The sequence below is a fragment of the Cebus imitator genome, unplaced genomic scaffold (genome assembly GCF_001604975.1).
Source record: "Cebus imitator isolate Cc_AM_T3 unplaced genomic scaffold, Cebus_imitator-1.0 Scaffold81, whole genome shotgun sequence".
NCBI classification, from domain to species: Eukaryota; Metazoa; Chordata; class Mammalia; order Primates; family Cebidae; genus Cebus; species Cebus imitator.
In genome coordinates, this window is record NW_016107396.1 from 3,948,081 (window position 1) to 3,970,571 (window position 22,491).

At 36.8% G+C, this 22,491-nt stretch overlaps 1 non-coding gene across 1 annotated transcript; it reads right to left on the reverse strand.

Moving 5' to 3' along the window:
* Positions 1–2,285: 2,285 nt before the first annotated feature.
* LOC119472009 lies at positions 2,286–2,394 on the reverse strand. Its single transcript, XR_005201108.1, has one exon. It is a non-coding gene; the product is annotated as a small nucleolar RNA U13 (small nucleolar RNA).
* Between the last annotated feature and the right edge of the window lie 20,097 nt (positions 2,395–22,491).

Below are 22,491 nucleotides of genomic sequence, written 5' to 3' on the forward strand. Positions count from 1 at the left end.
ACAAAAAATAATACTTAAAAAAGAGGGCATGGTGGTGCATGCCTGTAGCCCTGGCTACTTGGGAGGCTGAAGTGGGAGGATCACTTGAGTCCAGGAGTTTGAGGCTGCACTGAACTACAATTATGCCACTTCACTCCAGCTTCAGTGACAGATCTAGATCTTGCCTCTAAAGAAAAAAATATATATTCCCAGAAAAAAAAAATGAGGAAGTTCAGGAGTTCATTACTGCTAGATCTGCCCCAAAAGAAATGCTCAAGGGAAGCCTGCAGCATGAAATGAAAGGACACTGGATAGTCATTCAAAGACATATGAAAAAATATAACAATTTCAGTAAAGGTAAATATATGTGCAATCATAAAATCAAGAATTGTTGTAGTAATGGTTTATAACTCCATTTTTTGTTTTCTACACAATTTAAGAGAAAACATTTAAAAAATTATTACTCAAAAACCTAATATTGCAACTTTGGTTGGTAACTCCACATTTCATTTTCTATATAATTTAAAAGACTCGTGTATTTTAAAGAATTATTTGTTTATGTTTTGGGGTGTAGAATATATAAAGATATAATTTTATGACATCAGCCACTGAAATAAGTGAGGATAAAGATGTAAAAGAGTAAAGGTTTTATATATTATTAAAGTTAAGCTGGTATAAATTTAAATTAGAATATTATTACTATAAGATGTTAAATGTAATCATCCTGACAACCATAAAGAAAATACAGAAAATATACACAGGAAATGAGAAATAAATTTAAACACTTCACTGCAAAAAATCAACTAAACACAAAAGAAGACAATAATACAGAAACCGAGGGATAATAAAATATAAGGCATACAGAAAACAAATAGCAAACTGACAGAAGTAAGACTCTCCTTATCAGTAATTACTTTAAATAAATGTGGAGTCAACTTTCCAATCAAAAGACACATACTGACAAAATAGATTTAAAAAATACACGATCCAATTAAACACTGTCTACAGAGACTCATGTTAGATTAAAAAATACAAATAGATGGAAAGTGAAAAGATGGAATGATAGGCCGGGTGCAGTGGCTCATACCTGTAATCACAGCTCTTTGAGAGGCCAAGGTGGGTATATCATCTGAGGTCAGGAGTTTAAGACCAGCCTGGCTAAATGTGAAACCCTATCTCTACTAAAAGTAGGAAAAAATAGCTGGGCATGGTGGCACATGCTTGTAATCCCAGCTTCTCTGGAGGCTGAGGCAGAAGAATGACTTGAACCCAGGAGGTGGAAGTTGCAGTGAGCTGAAATTGCACCATTGCACTCCAGTTTGGGCAACAAGAGCAAAACTCCATTTCAAAAAATAAAAATAAAAAGATGGAATGATAGAAAAAGCTATTCTGGCCTGGCATTGTGACTCACACCTGTAATCCTAGCACTTTGGGAGGCAGAGGTGGGCAGATTGCCTGAGGTCAGGAGTTGAAGATCACCCTAGGCAACGTGGTGAAACCCTGTCCCTACTAAAATATGTAAAATTAGCAGGGTGGTGGTGGGTGCCTATTATCCCAGCTTCTCTGGAGACTGAGTCATGAGAATTGCTTATATCCAGAGGCAGAGGCTGCAGTCAGCTGAGATTATACCGCAGCATTCCAGACCGGGCAACAGAGGAAGACTCTGTCTCCCAAAAAAAATAAATAAAAGTGTATTTATTTAAAAAAAAAAAAATCAAAGAAAAAGTTATTCCATGCAAATAGTAACCAAAAGAGAGCAGTAGTGACTATACCAATATAAGACAGCATATACTTTAAACCCAAAAAGTTAAAAAGACATAAATAAGGACATTATAAATTAAAATGTTCAATACAGCAAGAAGATATAAAAACTCTAAACACTCATGCATCTAATAACAGACCATCAAAATATATGAGGCAAAAGCTGGCAGAAATGAAGGGAGAAATGTAGTTCTACAATAATAAAGATTTCAATACTCCCCTCTCAATAATGAAGACACCAATCAGACACAAGTTAAGAAAGGAAATAGAAGACAACACAGTAAACCAACTAGAGCTAACAGACATATACAGAACACTACCCAACATAAACAGCATACACATTCTTCTCAAGTACACATGGAATATTTTCCAAGATATATCATATATTAAGTCACAAATTCTCCATAGATTTTAAAAGGTAAATATTATGCAAATTGTCTTTTCTGACCACAAGAGGATGAAATTGAACTCAATAACACAAGGTAAACTAGAAACTTCACAAAGTTTTGGAAACTGCACAACACACTTCTTTTTCCTATTTTTCACATCAGGCAAAAATAATGTGCCTATGTTGCAAGAGCCAGTTTTAAGAAAGGCACATCTCATCCATGTACATGAAAACCTAATCATTAGGCCTGTGAGCTATAAAAGGATCACACAGCACACTTTTCGATAACCAATGGGCCAAATAAATCACAAAACAACATATAAAATAATTAGAGACAAATGAAAATGAAACAACAACATACCAAAACGTATGGCAGACGGCAAAATCGGTGCTAAAGTAAAAAACCATGGCTGTAAATTCTTAACGTGAAACAAAAAAGCTCTCAAAACCACAGCCTCACTTTATTCCTTAAGGAACTAGAAAAAGAATAACTAAACTCAAAACTTGCAGAAAGAAGGAAATAATAAAGATTAGAGCAAAGATAAAATAGAGGATTAAAAAAATAGAGAAAAATCAATAAAAACAAAAATTGATCCCTCAAGATAAGCAAAATTGATGAAATTTTAGCTAGATGAACTAAGAAAAAAAGAAAAAATTAAATTAATAAAATAAAAAATGAAAGTGGAGACATTACTAGTGATTCCACATAAATAAAAAGAATCATAATAGGCTAGGTGGGGTGGCTCACACCTATAATCCCAGCACTTTGGGAGGCCGAGGCAGGTGGATCCCTTGAGGTCAGGAGTTTGAGACCCACCCGGCCAAAATGATGAAACCCCTTCTCTACTAAAATTACCAAAATTAGCCGGGTGTGGTAGCCTACACCTGCAAACCCAGCTATTCAGGAGACTGAGACAAGATAATCGCTTGAACCCAGGAGGCAGAGTCTGCAGTGAGCCAAGATCACATCACTGCACTCAAGCCTGGGCAACAGAGCAAAGAAAGAAATAAATAAATTATAAGACAGTACTAAGAAAAAGTGCCAGCAACTAGGTAGCTTGTATAAAATGAAAAAAATTCCAAAAGCACAAAACAAAGACTATATGCTGAAGAAACAGAAAACATGAATAGACTTATAACTGGTAAGAAGTTTGAATTAGTAATCAAAAAATCTCTTGAAGAAAAGCTGTGGACTTGATCGCTTCCTCAGTGAATTCTACCAAACATTTAAAGAACTAATAGTAATCCTTCTCGAACTCTTCCAGAAAATTGAAGAAATATGATGGTAGAGCTAAATAAGCATGACTATACAAAGCAATAATAATAAAAATGTCTAAGTGATACGATTTAACAAAAATAAGATGGAAATAAATGTAATATGGGAGAGGTTGATTCGAGTTAGGTTTCTAGGGTTCTTGTATCTTTGGGATAAGAACAAACATACAGATAAACTAAACATTATTAAAGGTGCGTGTTTACATTTCTAGATTAATTATGACATGTGTAAATGCCAAACTAGTAGGGGGGAACATAAAATGAGAAATTTCTGTACCTGTTCTCCATCCAAGCCATCAATATCTTTCGCACCATGGTTACCCTGCAGAGCAAAGGAAGAGCAGAATGTTAGAGACCAGAGAAACAGGTGAATGTGATTATTTCTTCTACGTTAATTTCCTGGTTTATATTTTGTTCAGTTAATAGAATTTAGACTTTACAAAACAGCATTTATATACTGTATCCAATTATTTAAAACAATGACCTGTTTCTTCCTGAAATAGTCATTAGAGGTATATACTGTTTTTCCTGACAGTTTCCAGTGCTAAAAAGAAAATGATTTTTAAAGCCTTCAAATTTTGAAGAAATAAAAGAACTTCCTTTTAAACTTTTGTACTAAGAACAAGTAACCTGCAAAAGTGAGTGAAACATTTCCCACTGGTTGTCCACATGATGGTCCTTTTGTCATTGACTTTCTTTAAAAAGACTAGCAAATATACTTGGATTAATCTATATAATAGAAACCTGGAATATCACAGATTAAGAAGAAATTAAATAAGTGTGTGTACATGTGTGTGCAGTTATAACATTTTAGAAAACCTGAAAAACTGAGACTAGGTGACAAGAGTAAAAATAGGCAGCTGCATAATGTATCAAATATTCCATCTCTTTCTAATTATGGGCCCTTCATTTTCCCAGCTATCTCAAAATAATGGTAAATATATACATCATAAAGTATATGTTGAAGAAAAACATTTAGAGTTTTACAGGGAGAATAAAATGTACTTTATATGTGTGGAATAGTTTATTTACTCTTAATATCCACACAAGCAAATCAAGTTTCAGGTATTTTTTTTAAAACAAGTACAGCTGAGTGAGTACCTGAAAATAAGTACACTAAGCTTACGGGCTAGAATTACATGATACATTTGCCACAGGCCACAGGAGGTAAATCGGCAATTCCAAAAGACATGCGTAAGGAAGCCCCATGAGCTCTTGTCTGTCTTGCTCATCATTTTGTAACAACTCCCTGGGATAACATGGGGAAGAAAGTGGGCACCTAATAAGTATTCTGAATGAAAATTACCCAAGGAGATGAAAGACTTGTGCAAGAAAAACTACAAAATATTGCTGAAAGAAATCAAAGACTTAAAAAAAATAGAAACTCAGCCTATGTTTATGGACTAGAAAACAATATTTTTAACATATCAATACTACCAAAAATGATCTACAGATTCAATACAATCCTATGAAAATCCAGATATTCTTTACAGAAATAGAAACATATATCCTAAAATTCATATGGAATATCAAAGTCCCCCGAATAGCCAGAACAGTCTTGAAAAAGGAACAAATCTGGAGGAGTTATAGTTCCTGACTTTAAAACTTACCACAAAGCTACAGGAATCAAAACAGTGTAGAACTGTCACAAAGACAGACACAGACCAAGGGAAGATATAGACCAATGGAACAGAATAGATAATTCAGAAATAAACCCTTATATCTATGGTCAAATGATTTTTGCAAGAGGGCTAAGACCATTTAGTGAGGAAAAGAGTCTTTGCAACAACGGGTGCTGGGAAAACTGGATATCCACATGCAAAATAATGAGTCGAACCCTTGCCTAACAACATATACAAACATTTATTTAAATGGATCAAGGATGCACATTTAAAACCTTAAGAAACTATAAGACTCTTAAGAAGAAACATACAGCAAAAGTTTTATAACATTGCATTTGGCAGTGTTTTCCTGGATATGATTCTAAGGGCACAGCCTACAAAAGAAATTAACAGACAAATTGAACTTTATAAAAATGAAAAAAATTGTGTAATGAAAGATAATATCTCGTGTAACATGATAACTAATAATAAATTATATACCTTAAAAGCACTGAGTGGAATTTAAATGTTCTCACTACCAAAAAAATAATTATGTGAGGCAATTGGTATGTCAATTAACATGATTTAAACATTTTATACTGTATGCATATATCAAAACATCATGTTGCATACTACAAATATGTATAAATTTTATTTGTCAATAAAATATTAATAAAGCTGGGTAGAATTTTTTAAATATATATTTTTAAAGACAATATCAACAGAGTAAAAAGGCAACCTATAGAACAAAATATTTGCAATCATACATCTGATAATATATTAATACATAGAGAACTCCTAACACTCAACAATGAAAAATGAACAATCTGATTTAAAAGTGGGCGAAGGACATAAGTAGACATTTCTCTAAAGAAAATATGTAAATGACCAATAAGCACATGAAAGATGCTCAACTTCACTAATCATTAGGGAAATGCAAACCAAAACTTACAGTGAGATATCACCCCACACCTGTTAGGAGGGATACTAAATACTTTTTTTAAAACATGGAAAATAACATGTTGACAAGAATGTGGAGAAATTGAAATTCTTCTGCACTGTTACTGGAATGCAAAATGTTATAGCCACTGTGGAAAACAGTATAGCAAGACCTCAAATATTAAAAATAGAATTACCATATGATCCAGAAGTTCCAATTCTTGGTATATACCCCAAAGAATTGAAAACAGCATTGAAGGGATATTTATGCACCAATTTTACAACAGCATTATTCACAATTACTAAAACAAAGAAGTAACTCAAGTGTTCATCAATGGGATGAATGGATGAGCAAAATGTGATACATGCCTGTAGTCCCAACTCCTAGGGAAGCTGAGGTGGGAAGACTGCTTGAGCCCAGAAGTTCAAGGTCAGCCTAGGCAACATAGTAAGACCCCATCTCTAAAAACATTTTTTAAATATAAAACTTAAAAAGGAAGGAAATATTGATATATGGTACAACATGGATGAACCTTGAAGGTTTTATGCTAAGTGAAGTAAACCAGTCACAAAAATACATACGCCATATGACTTCACTTACATGAGGTATTTAGAGTAGGCAAAATCATAGAGACAGAAAGTAGAATAGCATTCCCAGGAGCTGGGAGAAGAGGCAATACTCATTGTTTCATGAGTATGAAGTTTCAGTTTTACAAGATGAGGAGAGTTATGGAGATGAATGGTGGTGATGGTTGCATAACATCATGGATATACTTAACACCACTGAGCTGTACAGTTATAAAATGATTAAGATGGTAAGTTTTATGTTATGTGTATTTTACCACAATGAAAGAATTGGACAAAATTTCCCAGGAAAAAAAATAAATTTGAGAAAAAGATAATAAATTGTGGCACACTCATAAAATTTAGGGTTAATGTTTGTAAAACACCACATATTTTGTAGCAGATACTGGGAACATTGTTACACACAAAGTCTATAGGACAGGCATAGTCTGGTGGAGTGATAGCCATATCCACTGATTATTACAGTCTAACATAATGAATTATGATACAGGTGCATATAAGATGCATTGAGAGCTGCATTAGTTAAGATTACCTGAGCAGCTATAATAGATAAATTTGAACTCTGTGGTTTAACACAATAAAACTATTTCCCACTCTTGCAATGGTCCTCTGCAGGAGTTGCTGGTTGGGCAGCTCTCTTTTAAGGAGACTTAGGGACCTGGGCTCTTTTCTCTAACAGCTTTACCATCTTCAACATGTAGCTCCTTTTATGTCCTTGAGTGGGTTCTTTAGATCAGCCACCTGAATACGGAAAACAATAGGGAGGATCACAACTGGGAGGAATTTACCCACCAAGCCTGAGAGCCCACACATCGTTTCCATTCACCTTCTGTGGTCATTTCAAACAACAAATGAGGCTGGCAAATTCTGGCTGTGCCAGAAAGGAGAAAAAACGTATTTGGCATTCTGCAGCAGAGTCTGCACAAAAGTAGAAAGACAAAGGGAAATTTCACAGGGGTGTAAATTCTTCCAACCCTTCAAAGGTAAGGTCCATTTTCCAGGTGAACAATGCATATCAAAGAGCATTTCAGGCAGAAATAAGAGCTTGTGAAAAGACAAAGAAACATGTACAAAGACAAAAGAACGTTCTAGAGTACGGGGGGGAGAGCTGGTTGTTCATTATGGCTGGAGTGTAAAATGCAAGGGTAGTAGGTGGTGAAACTGGAAAACTAGTAACGGGATCATTTAGTTTATCTCTACAAAACTCACTAAATATTATGTTACATATATTTTTACAAAGTGAGGGAAAACATGAATAAGTATAGGCATCATTTTCAAGGAGGTTCCAGTTTAACAGAGATGACAAAAAAAAAAAAAAAAAAAGAGAATCTTGTTTTTAAGGAAAAAAAAGGCGAAGACTCAGTATATATTTTTAAAAAAGAATCTGTAGGACTTTGTGTCTGATTGCATAGGAGGTAGCAGGAAAGATAAGAGGAATAGAGAGAAGCATAAAATGACTCTCATGTTATTTTGGAGACTGGGTAGCTAGGAGAGGGGATAAAAGAACTCTGAGGGTGGGTAGGATCAATTAATGAATGAAATTCATTGTAAAATATTTGAGCTCCAAGAACTCATGGAACATTCACCTTAGTCTTAAAACTCACATATATCATTGTGATTAAAATTTTGCTGAATCCATCTCAACTGGAATCAGGCTCCATTAGTTGTTTCTGTGACTTCACTCTATTTGCAGCAGGTCATGTTTGAACGTCTTCTCGGTTCGGCAACAAAACATTTTCTGATTCTATAATTCAAAAAAGCAATCCTACTTACAACCCTATTTAGTTGTCATTCCATTAGACAGAAGACTTAAAAAATTAGAAATATATATTAAAAAGACATTCTCATGTCCTCTATCTGTTGTATATTTCTGCCCTATGACAAGAGTGAAACTGCTTTCATTGTATGTCATTATCTCCTAATTAATGAAATTCATAGATTATTTTAACTCAGCCTATTAGATTTATCTGGGAATATGGCACTGACCATTCTTCTCTATAAAGAGACTTAAAAAATTAACCAGGCACAGTTGTACATGCCTATAGTCCCAGCTGTTTGCAAGACTGAGGCAGGAGGATTGCTTGAGCCCAGGAGATTGCAGCTGCAGTGAGTTATGATTCCATCACTGCACTCTAGCTGGTCGACAGAGCAAAACCTCATCTAGAAAATTTAAATATAATAATAATATAAATAAATAACATATCTCCTACTTTGACTTGGGTGAAACTGCTCTCTCCTGCTGTTCTTACTACCTGATCCTTCTCAGTTCCTTGGATGGCTCTTCTCCCCACTTCCATAATTGGCCACTTTTTCTTCCGTTTCCAAATGGCAACCTCATTTACATCTCTGGCCTTAGCCATGAACTTTTTCAAGGACTCTGTTACCCTTGATCAGACTCAGCACTCAAATTCCTCCAGAGGGGAAGAAAGTGACCCAAATGAATGGGGAATAGGCGTGCACACATACTGAATGAAGAGTTGGAATCATGGCCAAAGAAGTAGCTGCTCCTCAGTTCCCTTTGGTATTTGTCATGTCAGGCAAATTTATTTTTTAAAACTCAATTTTTTAATTTTTATGTAATATGATATTAAAGTAGCCCATTTATTGTTAAGACCTATTTAGGAGGGGAAAATACACATTCCATTCCTCCAATTTGCAGTTTGCAATCTCTGACATAACTAAATGACTCTGAAATTACTGTTTATTATCCTGACCTGTCATGACCTAGGTACAGAATCAGAGTTCCAGCTGTAAGCTGGATATATCCATTTTGTTACCACATAGGCACATCAAATTCAACATAGAGATATGTGCAATCTGGCAAGTCCAGTTTCTAGTCTCTTCCTGAAACCTGCTATAGGACATATTTGAAAAACATATTTCAAATCTTTTATACCCATCACCTTCATCTGTATGTCAATGATAAAGTCTAAAGATAATAGTTAAGCTAAATTCAAATCTCTGAATGAAAGATGCAATTAGGTCATTTCAGTGTATTGAACAATCTATACCTAAGAACAATAAACAGTAATAGTAGATGTAGTAAGAATAATAGTAGGCAGTTATCTTCCATTTCTATTACTATGTTAGGCATTGCATTGAAAGTTTTGCATGGGCTGGGTGCAGTGGCTCACATGTCAGGAGTGGTCAGGGGTTCCAGACCATTCTGAACAAGATGGTGAAACCCCATCTCTACTAAATACAAACAATTAGCTAGACATGATGGTGTATCCCTCTAATCCTAGCTACTTGGGAGGCTGAGGCAGGAGAATCACTTGAACCTGGGAGGCAGATGTTCCCCATATAGATGAGGAAGTGAAGACTCACATAACTTCCCAATGTGATCTTAGCAGTAAATGAATAAGTTCTGATGATAGTATTTGACTTCACATATCCAGCCATGCCTAAATCTAGGAAATCCCTATAACTTTTACTTGAGGACACATCTTTTCGTTTTTTTTTTTTAAACTGGTTCAGATTGGAATTATGTCACCTCAATCTGAGAGAGGCCTAAAAAATACACATTGAAAAAACAGGTATCTTTTACAGAGTACCTGAAGTAGCCTGACATGTCATATTGATGTACTTATGAATCAATCACAGGTTAAGAAACACTAAATGATCAGTGCCCCCATGGAAACCATTCTAAGACAAGTAGTTTACAGTGTTTTACAGATGAAGTGATCACCACCCTCTGGAATATTTTATATGGAACTTCTTAGTTTCAAGGTCTACGGGAGACAGCAGGGGGTAAGAGGCAGGGAGAAGTAGGGATAATCCTTATTAATTACTTGAGAATAACTTAAATTCCTCAACCAACTTTTCTACTGGTCTCTGCCAACATACCCATTTTAATATGTCAGACAAAAAAGGGTATGCACAAACAATTCACAAAAGATAAAATAATTGCATAACCTCTCCTGTAATGTAAAAGCCAGATAAGGCTAGTTGCCATTTTTCAGCTATAAAACTTGTAAAAACATGTAGCAATCCTAGTGCTGATCACAGAGTGTTGTCTAGCTTTCTTCCTTTTTGTTACATGGTAGATTTGCACTTCTAGGCAACTCGTAAGTGGGTGAAGCCAGATGACTTGTTATGACTAATGGGATTGTGAACTAAGTGATATTTTTTACTTCTGGAAAAGAACATGAATAGCTGATGCAAAACCCTGTACAGCTCTCCTGCGTGGGATTCCAGAGAAAGGATGCTAGAGAACAGAGTGCCCATCTAGCCTGCAAGAAAATATGTAGTTTGAGTAAGAAATATATCTAAGTTGTTTTAAGTCACTGAAGTTCTGAGGCTGCTTGATACTGTGCATGATGATAGCCTATCCTGACTGAAATTAAATATAAAGAATGACAACAGCCTATTTTAAAATACATTTTAATTTAAATAAATTTTAATCCACAGATTAAAATTTGCACATTTATGTCCCCTTATTGACAGAATAATTTGGGGGAAACTTTTGAAGTATACTTTTGCAGGATGTCCTAACAGATCATGTATTTTTCTCCTGGCAATATATCTCAATATAAAAAGGAAAAAGGAAAGAAGTATTTGCACTGATAACAAAAGTTGTATTTTCCAGGCAGTTCAGACACAAATTTGTCTTCAGTAATTTCCAGTATGCTCTAAGAGTCTTCACCTCTTTTTGACTCTCATCTCACAATATTGGGACTCACAAAAAGTGGGGTTCACAATATTATCAAAATTAATTGGACAGCATAGACCCTTAGTAAATATTAGCCATTAATATTATTATTGTAAGACCATATATTCTGTTCCCCAATTTGTTCAAGGCTGTACGCTCAATCTTAATTCATATATTCATTATTGATACTTCCTTTATTTATATAAGTATATCATTACAAATTTATTTTAATTCTATCCAGTCATTTAGGAAATAAAGCAGAGTACTGCTGAAAGTATTGTCAAAAAACATACCTTTCCTCCATGTTCAACTTTGGGGTAAGATCAAAATATACCATTATTATTAACAAAAGTGAAAAAAGGTATATTACTAACAAAATACATTTTTATTACTAACAAAAGTGATTGGAGACTATGGCTCAGATATTGGCAGTGTGAACTTGTTAAGACTTCACCTCTGAAATGAACAAATTTACCTCCTCCCCTTCTGTTCCTAAGTACAGCCAGAAAGCTGCAGACCCACCACACTGTAGCAGGGTATGTATCAAATTGCAAAGAACACACAATACATCCCTTCTCCTGGCACACAGACTCAAGAAAAAGAGAGAGGAATGCCCTGGATTGATTATCTCTAACTATTCCTAAACCCATCAATCAGGTAAGTTCCTCCTTCTCCTGAGAGTAGGTGGATATGAGGGCTGGATCGAGACTAGGGATGTAACCCCAGACTAAGTCCTTGCAAAACTACTGCTGAACGCTGGCAGAAGTATCTTACTCAAACACCAAAATGGGTTTTGAGTACCTTCATCAGCTGTAGCCTGGGATTTTTTATTACTGGATTCATGTGGGTTATCATTCATATTGATAATTCCAAAGAATTAAAAGAATCACACAAGAAAATCAAGACATGTCCCTGTTAACAGTTCAACTTGTTTCTTAAGACATCCTGTTTCTTCTCAATCTAATGCAGGGCTCTCACCATTTGCAAGGTTTCAGTAATTTCTTTTCCTTTTTCTTTCTTCTCTCTCTCTCTCTCTTTCTCTCTCTCTCTCTCTCTCTCTCTCTCTCCCCCTCTCCCCCCTCCCCCCCTCTCTCTCTCGGCTTGGCCATTTGTTTTTCAAATATGCTGTTTAGATCTCCTGAGTAATCACATGAAGTCAATGAGTTCTTTATGTTCAAAATCATTCGTAGTTGTTCATATTCACTGCCCTAGATTAGATAATTCCTCCGAAACAATAACTACCCCTGGCCTGAATTTGATGTTCTGCCTGGCTCACTTGTAATATGCTTCAATTTGTTTATGCCTATCTTTGAAGTCCCAATTTTCTCATTTTTTTGAGCATTTTCATTCAGGACACAGGTCTTTCCATGATGACTCTTCACCAGTAATAGCTGTGTCTCCTCTACACCCATACAGCAATTCCTTGAAGAATGCATGATGCTCTTCCCCTCTCAAATCTATTCAGATTTTCTGTAACCATTTGGTGCAGCTGCCTGATCATCAAGGTGTGCACCATGTACTCTTCCTATACATCTGGTTGGAGAGAAGGGCAAGTAAACAGATTCTAAGACCCATTCCTGCTTGGAGAATGATATTAGTGGTGTAGGACAACCCCAAATTTGCTTAAACTTTCAGTTGCCTCTATTTCATTAAAGATCTAACCCAAACCAGCATGGAATCCGCAATCACATATCAAAGAAAGGGAGATTTTTATATTTATCAACTTGAGCCTTGGAACATTTCATTAGTTAACAGATGGTATGCAACATGATGGAAAGTGCATTAGATAAAAAGCAGAATTAACAATTATGAGAGCTTTGTGTCATGTTGCGTTTTTTATTTGATTGTTAGAGGCTTTGATTATTTGTTCAAAAGACCCAGAGCCTTCAGATTTCAAGAATAATAGAAGAAACTCTGATTTACTAAAGTAGTTTAAATTAAAATGTTTTTCAGCGAATACAGTAAATTGTCTTTATTTATTCATTGAAATCAGGTGGTAGTTCATTATATCGGTATATATATTTTTGAATGTTTAAAATATTTTATAATAAAAAGAGTAGGTTATTTTTTAAAATTCCAAACTTGAACATAGCCAACCACCAAGATGCTAGGTTTCAAGGAGTTAATGATACTCTTTTCCTCTCCCTAGTTCAGCAACAATTGAGAAATAGATGCAGAAATCAGATGAAGATTATAGTGCATCTTTATTACTTATGAAAACAGCTTGGAAAATGTCTTAGATCTTTGGCCAAGAGGCCCTGCCAACCCTGACTCCCAAAATTGACTCTCATATCCAGGCCCAGGTACAGGGGCACTTGCAGAAGAAAAACACTCCTGTATAAGAGAGAGAGACAGAAGGGCCTAAGTGAACCCTCTCTGCAGGCAAGCACATCTGAAAATATGGGCACAGACTGCTAAAGTGAGTGGGAAGGAGTAGGAGGGAGGTTTCTGGGGTACTGGAAATGTTCTATTTCTTGATCTGCAGTGATTTCATGGGTTTATAAATATGTAAAAATCCATCGAGCTGTACACTTAAGATTTGTGTATTTCTGTGTATTTCACCATATGTATTAACCTGCTAGCATTGCAGTAACAAAACGTCATAGACTAGGTGGCTTCAACAACAAATTTATTTTCTCACAATTCTGGAAGCTGGAATTCCAAGATCAAAGTGTTCACAGGTTTGGTTTGTCCTGAGGTCTCTGACTACCTTCTCACTGTGTCCTCACATGGTCTTTTCTTTATTTATACACATCCCTGTCTTATAAGGGTATCAGTCATATTGGATTAAGTTTCCATCCTATAGGCCTTATTTAACTTTAAATACCCTTTTAAAGGCCCTATCTCCAAATACATTCACATGGTGAGTTAAGCCTTCAACATATGAATTTTGGGACAGAGTTCAGTTCATGATGGCATTTATATGGTAAACTGTAGTTTAATAAAAATAAGCAAATGTTCATAAAGTGGTAACTTTAATGTAAATGAAGAGACTGAATTTATTATATGATAATATATTAGTTCATTCTCACATTGCTATAAAGCTACTACATGAGACTGGGTAATTTATAAAGGAAAATTTTAATTGACTCACGGTTCCACATGGCTGGGGAGGCCTCAGGAAACTTACAGTCTTGGTGGAAGACAAAGGGAAGCAAGGATGTTCTTCATGTGGTGGTAGGAGAGAGAAGCAAAAAAGAGCAGGGAAAACTGCCTTATAAAACCACCAGATCTCGTGAGAACTCACTTACTATCATGAGAACAACATGGGGAGAACCACCCCATGATCTAATCAGCTCTCTCCCTCTACACGTGCGGATTATAACCAACGATGAGATCTGGGTGGGGACACAGAGCCAAACCATAACGGATGACTTTAAGAAATCTCATTCTTTCCTGAGAAAACTGTAGGGGAAGAGTACAAGAGAACTGGAAGCCTATGCAAAAAAAAAAAAGGAAGGTGACAGAGGGACAAGGGAGGGTTATTGGGAAGGGGAGATATGGAAGCAAGTAGTAGCTTTTCCTGCTTTACAAGTAGGATTTAGTTTGGGAGAGGCTGAAATCTCCTGTTTCGGGCCAGCTGGTGTACCCAGGTGAGGCCCACCACTTCCAATGATAGGGAGGAGAGGAGAGAGGTGGGAAGCGAGTGTGGGCTTGAGGGGAAAGATTGGAGGCAGGTGTGATAGAGTAGCAGAAAAACGGTAAGAAAGAGAGAGGGAGATGAAGAGGCTAGGAAAGAAGAGAAGAGAAAATGAATAAAAGAGGTAAATACATGGCTTCATGTTAAAGGAAATAAACTCTGGATGCCAGCTACCTGCGTTCATGTCCCACCTCAGCTACTTCAGAACTATGTGACCACGGTAAAGTTACTTAATCTTTCCATGCCTCAGTCTCTTAATCTGTCAAATGAAGTAAAGAATACTCCCCACATCATATGATCATTTACAGAAACAAATTAGCTAATTATATGCACAGTTAGCAAATGTCTACTATTATTAGCACTCAAGACTTCCATCTAGGATTCAAGAAATAAACGACAACCTGCCTTAGTGAAGATTCAGCAAATGTGTACAGCTTGGGAAATAGTCTGTTCCCTTTTTCACTCCCATGTTTGCTTTTCCAACTGGGCTTAGGGCCTGCATAGTTCGAGCCAACCCCGAACATAGCAACCCTAGAAAGACTGCTCATTGTAGCTGTGCCGAGGTGACTGGGATATACACAGTAGTTCTCACGTGATTTTACTTAAGCCTGATATCTCCCAACATAGACCTAATTTTTCATCTAGGAAATGTTGATACCCTGCCGTTCCACGATAAGGCTAAGTGAGAAGTCTGCAGTCCTCAAATGTAATTTTTCTACATGAGTTATCTTGCTTGCTTTTTTCATTGAGGTAGCCAAAAAATAAATCCAGCAAAGACCATTTTATTCCCCTCCACTTCACTGTGATGCAGGTTGATAGACCACACTAACCCCTAAGGAGGATCATTTCTGAAATGTGAGAATGCAGGTGTTTTGCTTATTTTCCACATGGGCACTTTTCTCCCTGCCAGTGCCTGTCTCCGGAGATGACAGCATTGCAAAGAAACCAGGAGCTGAAAAACCACAGGTAATGTATACTGTGTGCATTTATTAAAAGGTGTTAACAACTAATTGCATAGCACCACCCACTTAAACACTTTGCAAAGAGTATTATTACCATGAGTCTGAAGAATGTCTCCCTGGCACAGATTTTTAATAGCTTTTATAAAGAATATGGTCCTATAGGAAATGCCAAATTTGTGGCTTCATCCAGTGCATTTGGGAGACAGGATGTGGTTCAGCAGTTATGGGGGTTGCTGTGAGTCATCTAAAGAGACAAATGTTTCCATGGTGACCTTCCCCATTCATTCAGTGTGAGGCCTCCATATACTCGTGAGGATTAATGACATGGCATTAACACTGATAATCATAATGAAGAGAGCTGTCTGAGACTGGGGCAGCCCAACCCTGACATTTGCAAGGAATTAGGATGGAGGAATTTATCCAATGTGTAGAGGAAGAAAATATTGAACTACAGGGAGAGGAAATCCATTTCTTCTTTATTTTATAGAATAGTTTTCCTGCCAGAATAGAGCCTGCTGCTGACAGACTTCTATAGTCTCCCCTCTGGAAATTCTCTTAATATTACGACAGAGTGGGGGTGGAAATAAATAACCCCTAAAATGTTTCACTGAACATCAAAAGAACCAGGACTAGAAAATATGGAAGGGGCACAGACTTAAACTCTACTCAGTTGTCTTATTTGTTTGTTTATTTAAATACCTTCAGATGTTCCTTAGGAAATCCTTTTAGGGAAAGCCGTTTTACTGACAGACTTGCCTATTCTATAGTTTCATGGCACTGCTTTTGTCCTTTCAGGGAAAAAAAACCATTCTTTTCACATTGTGCTAATAGCAACATTTTATTTTAGCTCACAGAGATGTGGGACATTGTAGAAACTGATAAGTTGAAACATTAGGAGCCTGAAATCTAACTCCGATACCAGCCGAGGTAAAACTGCAGACACAAAAAGAGATTATTACACTTTCCCAGAGCAGAATGCAGATATTCACAGGCTCACAGAAGATTGTGCCTTGTAATTTCATTCGTTGTTTGCATATCTCTTTTATTAAATTTCAAGATTCTATAAAGCAGGAACTTCATCTTATTCACCTTTGACATAGCCAGCTCTACCCCTAACACACACACATAAAAATATACATAGGCACACATATATGGAAACATACCTACACACACACACCCCTAGCAACTTTACACCCTGCACACTGCGTTACTACCTATCTCTTATAGAGTGGATTTCATCAGCAATGTAAAACCTCAAATGAGACAAGCCCTTGTGTATGAAGTTTTAGAAACTCATAGAGTCAAATTATAATGGTTTTGAAAACTATGTAACACGGTTTTGCTTTTTTAAATGTTTAGACAAGTGGATTTGACACAAATACAATAAAGCCTAAGAGGCAGTCAATGAAAAAAATTCATGAAGAAAAATCAAGAGACTCTGGAGCAGCTGGACTATTCAGGTTGATTAAATGACGCATGCAGAATGCTGATGACTCGACCTACTGTGGCATTTGTTAATCCAGCAAATATTTACTGAGTGTCTATTGTAATAGTTATTTGCTTTGTGCCAAGCACTGTCCTAAGAGCTTATGCATTTTAACTTCTTTAATCTCTTCTAAGAGGTAAACACTATTATGAAAATACCTATTTTTTAAGAAAGGAAACCAAAATAGGAGTAATTTAAGTAACTTGCCTAAATTCACATAAATAGTATGGAGTGGAGTTGTAAGCTGAACCAAGAAAGCTGGCTCCAAATCACAAGCTCTTCACCACTATGTAATAATGCCAATCCCTGGGCAAGAAACTGGGGATATAACAATAATCAAATGGTACATACATCTTCCTTCTTTTCATCAAGCTTACAGTTTTGAAGTGGAGACATGCTTAAAACACCAGTTGCAATCACAAGCGGCAAGTGCCACAAGGGACGAGGAAGGACTCTAGGAACAGGTTAGCACAAGTCATTCTAACATAAAGATTATGAGGCTAGTCATAAAAGGAAAAGGTACAGACGGTAAGATAGGTGAGCACTGCTTTCCTATTGACCTTGTTTTCTATTTGTCTTTGATGAGGAGGTATGCATGACTCGTCCAGAGATATTGAAGGAAGGAACCTTTCCAAGTGGTGCCTCAGGTCAGCTGATGAACCTTGAGAAACATACCTCTGGGGGCAGAAAGTTAGCATGTGACTAGACAGACAGGATCACACCAGCTGGAAACTGTCAGCTTGGACTGTTGGAAGGGACAGTGTTTACATGAAGCCAAAAAGACACAGAGAACAGCACAGTCAATAAAAGATCCTGATAACCTTTGCTAAGGTTATAGTGAGTGCCATGGACATGACAAACTTTGAGGAACTGGGTACCTGCTAAGAAAGTTCCTCTAAAAATCAGTTTAAATCTTGGTGATTAATCAGACATTTTTATTCCTCATCATAGTAGTTAAGTATTTTCTATGTACCAAACTCTATGGTAAGTCTCAGGAGAAGAAGTATTATTACTGTTGTTATCCTGATCAAAGTTATGACATGGAAGAGCTGGGATAGGAACCAAAGCCTAAATTATTCCAAAGCCAGTTCTTATGGTAAGTGGCTTGTCTCCAAAATTCTTGCTGGAGTTTGCAAGTTCATAAGTAGGAACTAGTGACTCATTTGATCTCAGTGGAGAGCTTGACACAGAATCATCCTACAACTCCCAGAAGTAATTGGTCACTTAATGCCACTGATGCCCCTGTAAAAAGGGTAATAGAAATCTATGGGGACACACTAGAAACAAATGTAAGATTTTATTCTCATTTCAAAGCCCATATGAATTTAAAGTCTTGGTTTATTAGATTCTTTCATTCAGCATTAATTATGGCAGGTTATCTAGAGGCAGGGTAAAGTGTAGTCAGGAGAAGGGCAAAAACTGGGGGAAACATTTTAAAATGTTAGGGAAATGGATACACAGAGGTATCAAGAGAATGGACATAAATATTATAAACTGGGAGTTGTAGAGGCCCCAGCAAACAGCTTCTAGATGATCAATAGAAATGCAAGGGGAAAAGCAAAATGTGAGATCAAACAGGGAGGCTCTGAGAAATTTTCAGGAGAGCCAAAGAAATGGAGAAAGTGGAGAGTAGACCAGGCGAGACCCACAGCCAGGTGTGGACCCTGGGCTGAGGCAGCTTGTTCTGGTGATGCTAGTTCTTCAGTTCGTTGTCCCCCTGCTGAAAATGAATGAGCCATGGCAAGATATCATATAGACTAAGAACAAACGGCATTAACCAGGAGTGAATCAGTGGGGGAGGGCAGGAGAGAAGATGCTGCAGCTGAGTTCATCTGAATGGTTAGCAGGGGCACAAAAGTGGTATTGCAATATATTTTGCAAGTCGAGAGGCCAAAATATTTTTGATGAAAATACCATTGGTTTTTACAAATGATGGACTGAAAAATTGTTCTTAAAACATTTGAGGACAAAGAGACCCATATTTGTAAGCCCAAAATGTTAAAGCTTTCTAGGACTTTCCTTCTGCGGCTTTGCAACTGCCTTAGGACTTGCTTTCTGGATAATTTCCTGACCTTCACTAGCTTCATGCTACCCAAACAGACCAAAACTGCAGCATACTAGGGCATCACATGAAGTAAATATTGGGTCAGGCATCCACAGGTACTTTGCCCATTTCCTAAATTGTACCTTTATGTTTTATTACAGTTACTTTGTGCCTTATCTATTAATCTGTCTTGCATCACAGCTAGGATTCCTAAATACGGGGAAAGGGGATTCTAACATCCTTTGTAAAATATGGCAATGCTTAACTAAGTATATTTTCAATTCCATGCACGAGTCTATTATGGTATTCCTTTTATAAGTTAGGTTAAACATAATATTATTTTATTCAAATAATGTACTTAACTACTTTGAAAATCTATATACCTCAATGAGTTTCTAGGAGAGCTCTCTAAAACTAACCCATTCACTAATAATGTGGTCCCAAAATAACTTGCTTATTTTAATAAAAGGAAGTATTTTTGTCACCTCTGGTAACTTGGATGGTACTTTTGGGAATTATGATGTAAGAATTTCTTTCCCTGTGTGCAAACTTCTAACTACAGGTTACTGCACTTGTCTTGGGGCTTCTGGCTGGCTTCTTACAGATTCTATGTACTGTCTTTCGTCCTTTTGGATCCTGTCACTGCCTTCCCTTTTCCTTCCTTTTCATGGTATCTTCTCAGTTCTGGAATCTCTTTTTGGTTGCTTTGTCCCCTTTGTATAAAATGTTGTCTCATTCTTTCAGCATTTCAAAAGCCCTCCCCAGTGACTTGAATTTGAAGAAAGCTACAGGGTGTAGCTCAGTGGAAAGCTTAGAATGACAGTGAAATCCCTAAACAGGGACTACTCTTTCTGAACAGGGAAACCTAAAAATAAAAACTGTCTGCAGCTGGGACAGTGTGCCAAGACAACTATCACTGAAATGCAGAGGAAATCCAAAACATAAATAAAAAACAACCTTGCTAGAAAGGACTCAAGTGTTAAATTGGTGCCAAGGTAGAAACACGGAAAAGGCCAACTTCATCGTATTTGGTTTAACATCCACAGGTAGCTTGATGTGGTGGAAGTTTGCTTCATCCAAGAAATGTCACCCCAAGAATGCAAGGATACCCAGGAAGAAGCTCTAGGACAGCTTAACTCCTTGAAAACAACTGAAGGTCCCTAGGCATCTCTCTTTGATTTTCTTCTTTGTATACAAGGATGCTTGATTTTTTATTGACAGTTTTTTTTCACCAGCAAGTCTTTCGAGTAGTTTGCTTCAATTCTGAATTTCTCCCCCTCCTTCTTTCATTCTTTTGTGAACCACAGCTTCACAGAATCCCCACTTTTTGCTCCTTTAATCACTCTCTACCTGCTATTTCAGCAAATTTTGACCTCCAGTTGAATTCTGCCTGACATACTTGCATAGTTTCTCTTCTTTTGTTCTTTTTAGCTTACGACATACCCTGGGTTATTACTTGTTGCAAGACTGGGCAAATCCCTAATCTAAATTTAGTAGCTACACCTAGGCTGCCAAAAACATTCAAATATAAACTTTAAAAAACACCATACAAATGTGTGGCTAATGCTGTTAAAAATTCACGTTCTCCTCCTCAGCGGGACCATCCATGCTGCTGGGCAATTCTATGTGTTCCTCTTTTAGCTCCCTCAACTATAAGGCACGGATATTATTTCAACTTTTTGCAAAGCTTTGCAACCCTCTTCATCCATCTATGCCCTATTTTTTTCTTAGAATATGCCTTTGTATAAAGGAAAGTGAGGCTCTCTGTAGCACACTAGACTACAAATTATTTCTATCTACATGGTACATCAACCTCCTTTCTATCAGCCTCAGTGAAAAAGCACTCTTTCTAGTGCATTTTATTTGGTCACCCAGTTCCTGGCTTTCCTTCAGATCACAGTACCATGCTTATTTCTCTTAATTTAGCAGGAAAAACAGTCTCTCAAACATAGATTCCTTTTTAACTACCTTCTCTGCTTTCTCCTTTCTTTGCTGTTAGAAAGAATAGCCTTAACTTACCATCTTCACTTCCCCACTCACTTCCCTAAATTCATATTAAATATAATTTTTTAAATCATCATTAAAGTAATGCTTACACCCATTTTTAAATATCTACATTGGAAAATACTAATTTCCAGACATCTCTGCACGCTCCCCCATTCTGCTACTCTTTGGACCCTCTTTTTAGCTCCTTAGGCCAACAGAGCACTGTCATTTTAATGTTTGTCTTCACCACTGGATGCATTTTTTATTGCCTCATTTGCATAGGTTGATTCTCCAGTTTTTAATAGAGGGGATGGGCATTCTGAGTTCTCATTTCTTTGAAGATGTTGCTGTTTTTAACCTCACGCTTGACTGAGAGGTGATCTGGGTCTGATTCAGTGATGAACAGCAGTTGCCCTGAGAATTTTGAAGGCACTACTCCACTATCTCTAGCATCTAATCTTACTACTGAGAATTTCAATGGTTTTCCAATGAGATTTATGGTCAATTTTGAGGTTGATTTTTGTATAAAAATTTTCCAACGTACACAAAAGTTGCACAAACAGCAGAAAGAATTTTTTCCTGAACTATCTGAGAATAAATTATCAACCTAAAGCCTCAACACCCTGACTACTTTAGTGTGTATTTCCTATGAACAAAGACAGTTAACATTCTTTTACAATAATAAAATGCAGCCATCAAAATCAGAAGATTAACACTGATGCAATACTATCATTTAACTCTTTTAACTCTTTAGGCTACCTCTTTGAATCCTATTCAAGTCTGACCAGTTGTTCCAACAGGACATATATTTAAAAGTTCCAGCTTAAGCCAAGTGCAGTGGCTAATCCCAGCCACTTGAGGGAAGATCACTTGAGGTCAGGAGTTCAAGACCAGCCTGGCCAACATGGTGAAACCCCGTCTCTACTAAAAATACAAAAATCATCCAGGCTTGGTGGTGGGTGCCTGTAATCCAAGCTACTCAGGAGGCTGAGGCAGGAGAAACACTTAAACCCAGGAGATGGAGGTTTCAGTGAGCTGAGATTGCACCACTGCACTTCATCCTGGGTGATAGAGTGAGACTCCATCTCAAAAAAAAAAACAAAAAATTTCAATTCAGAATCACCCTTTGCAGGTCCCTTTAGTCTTCTTAGTCAAAAACAACTCTTTGGCTTTTCCCTGACTTTTATAACCTTG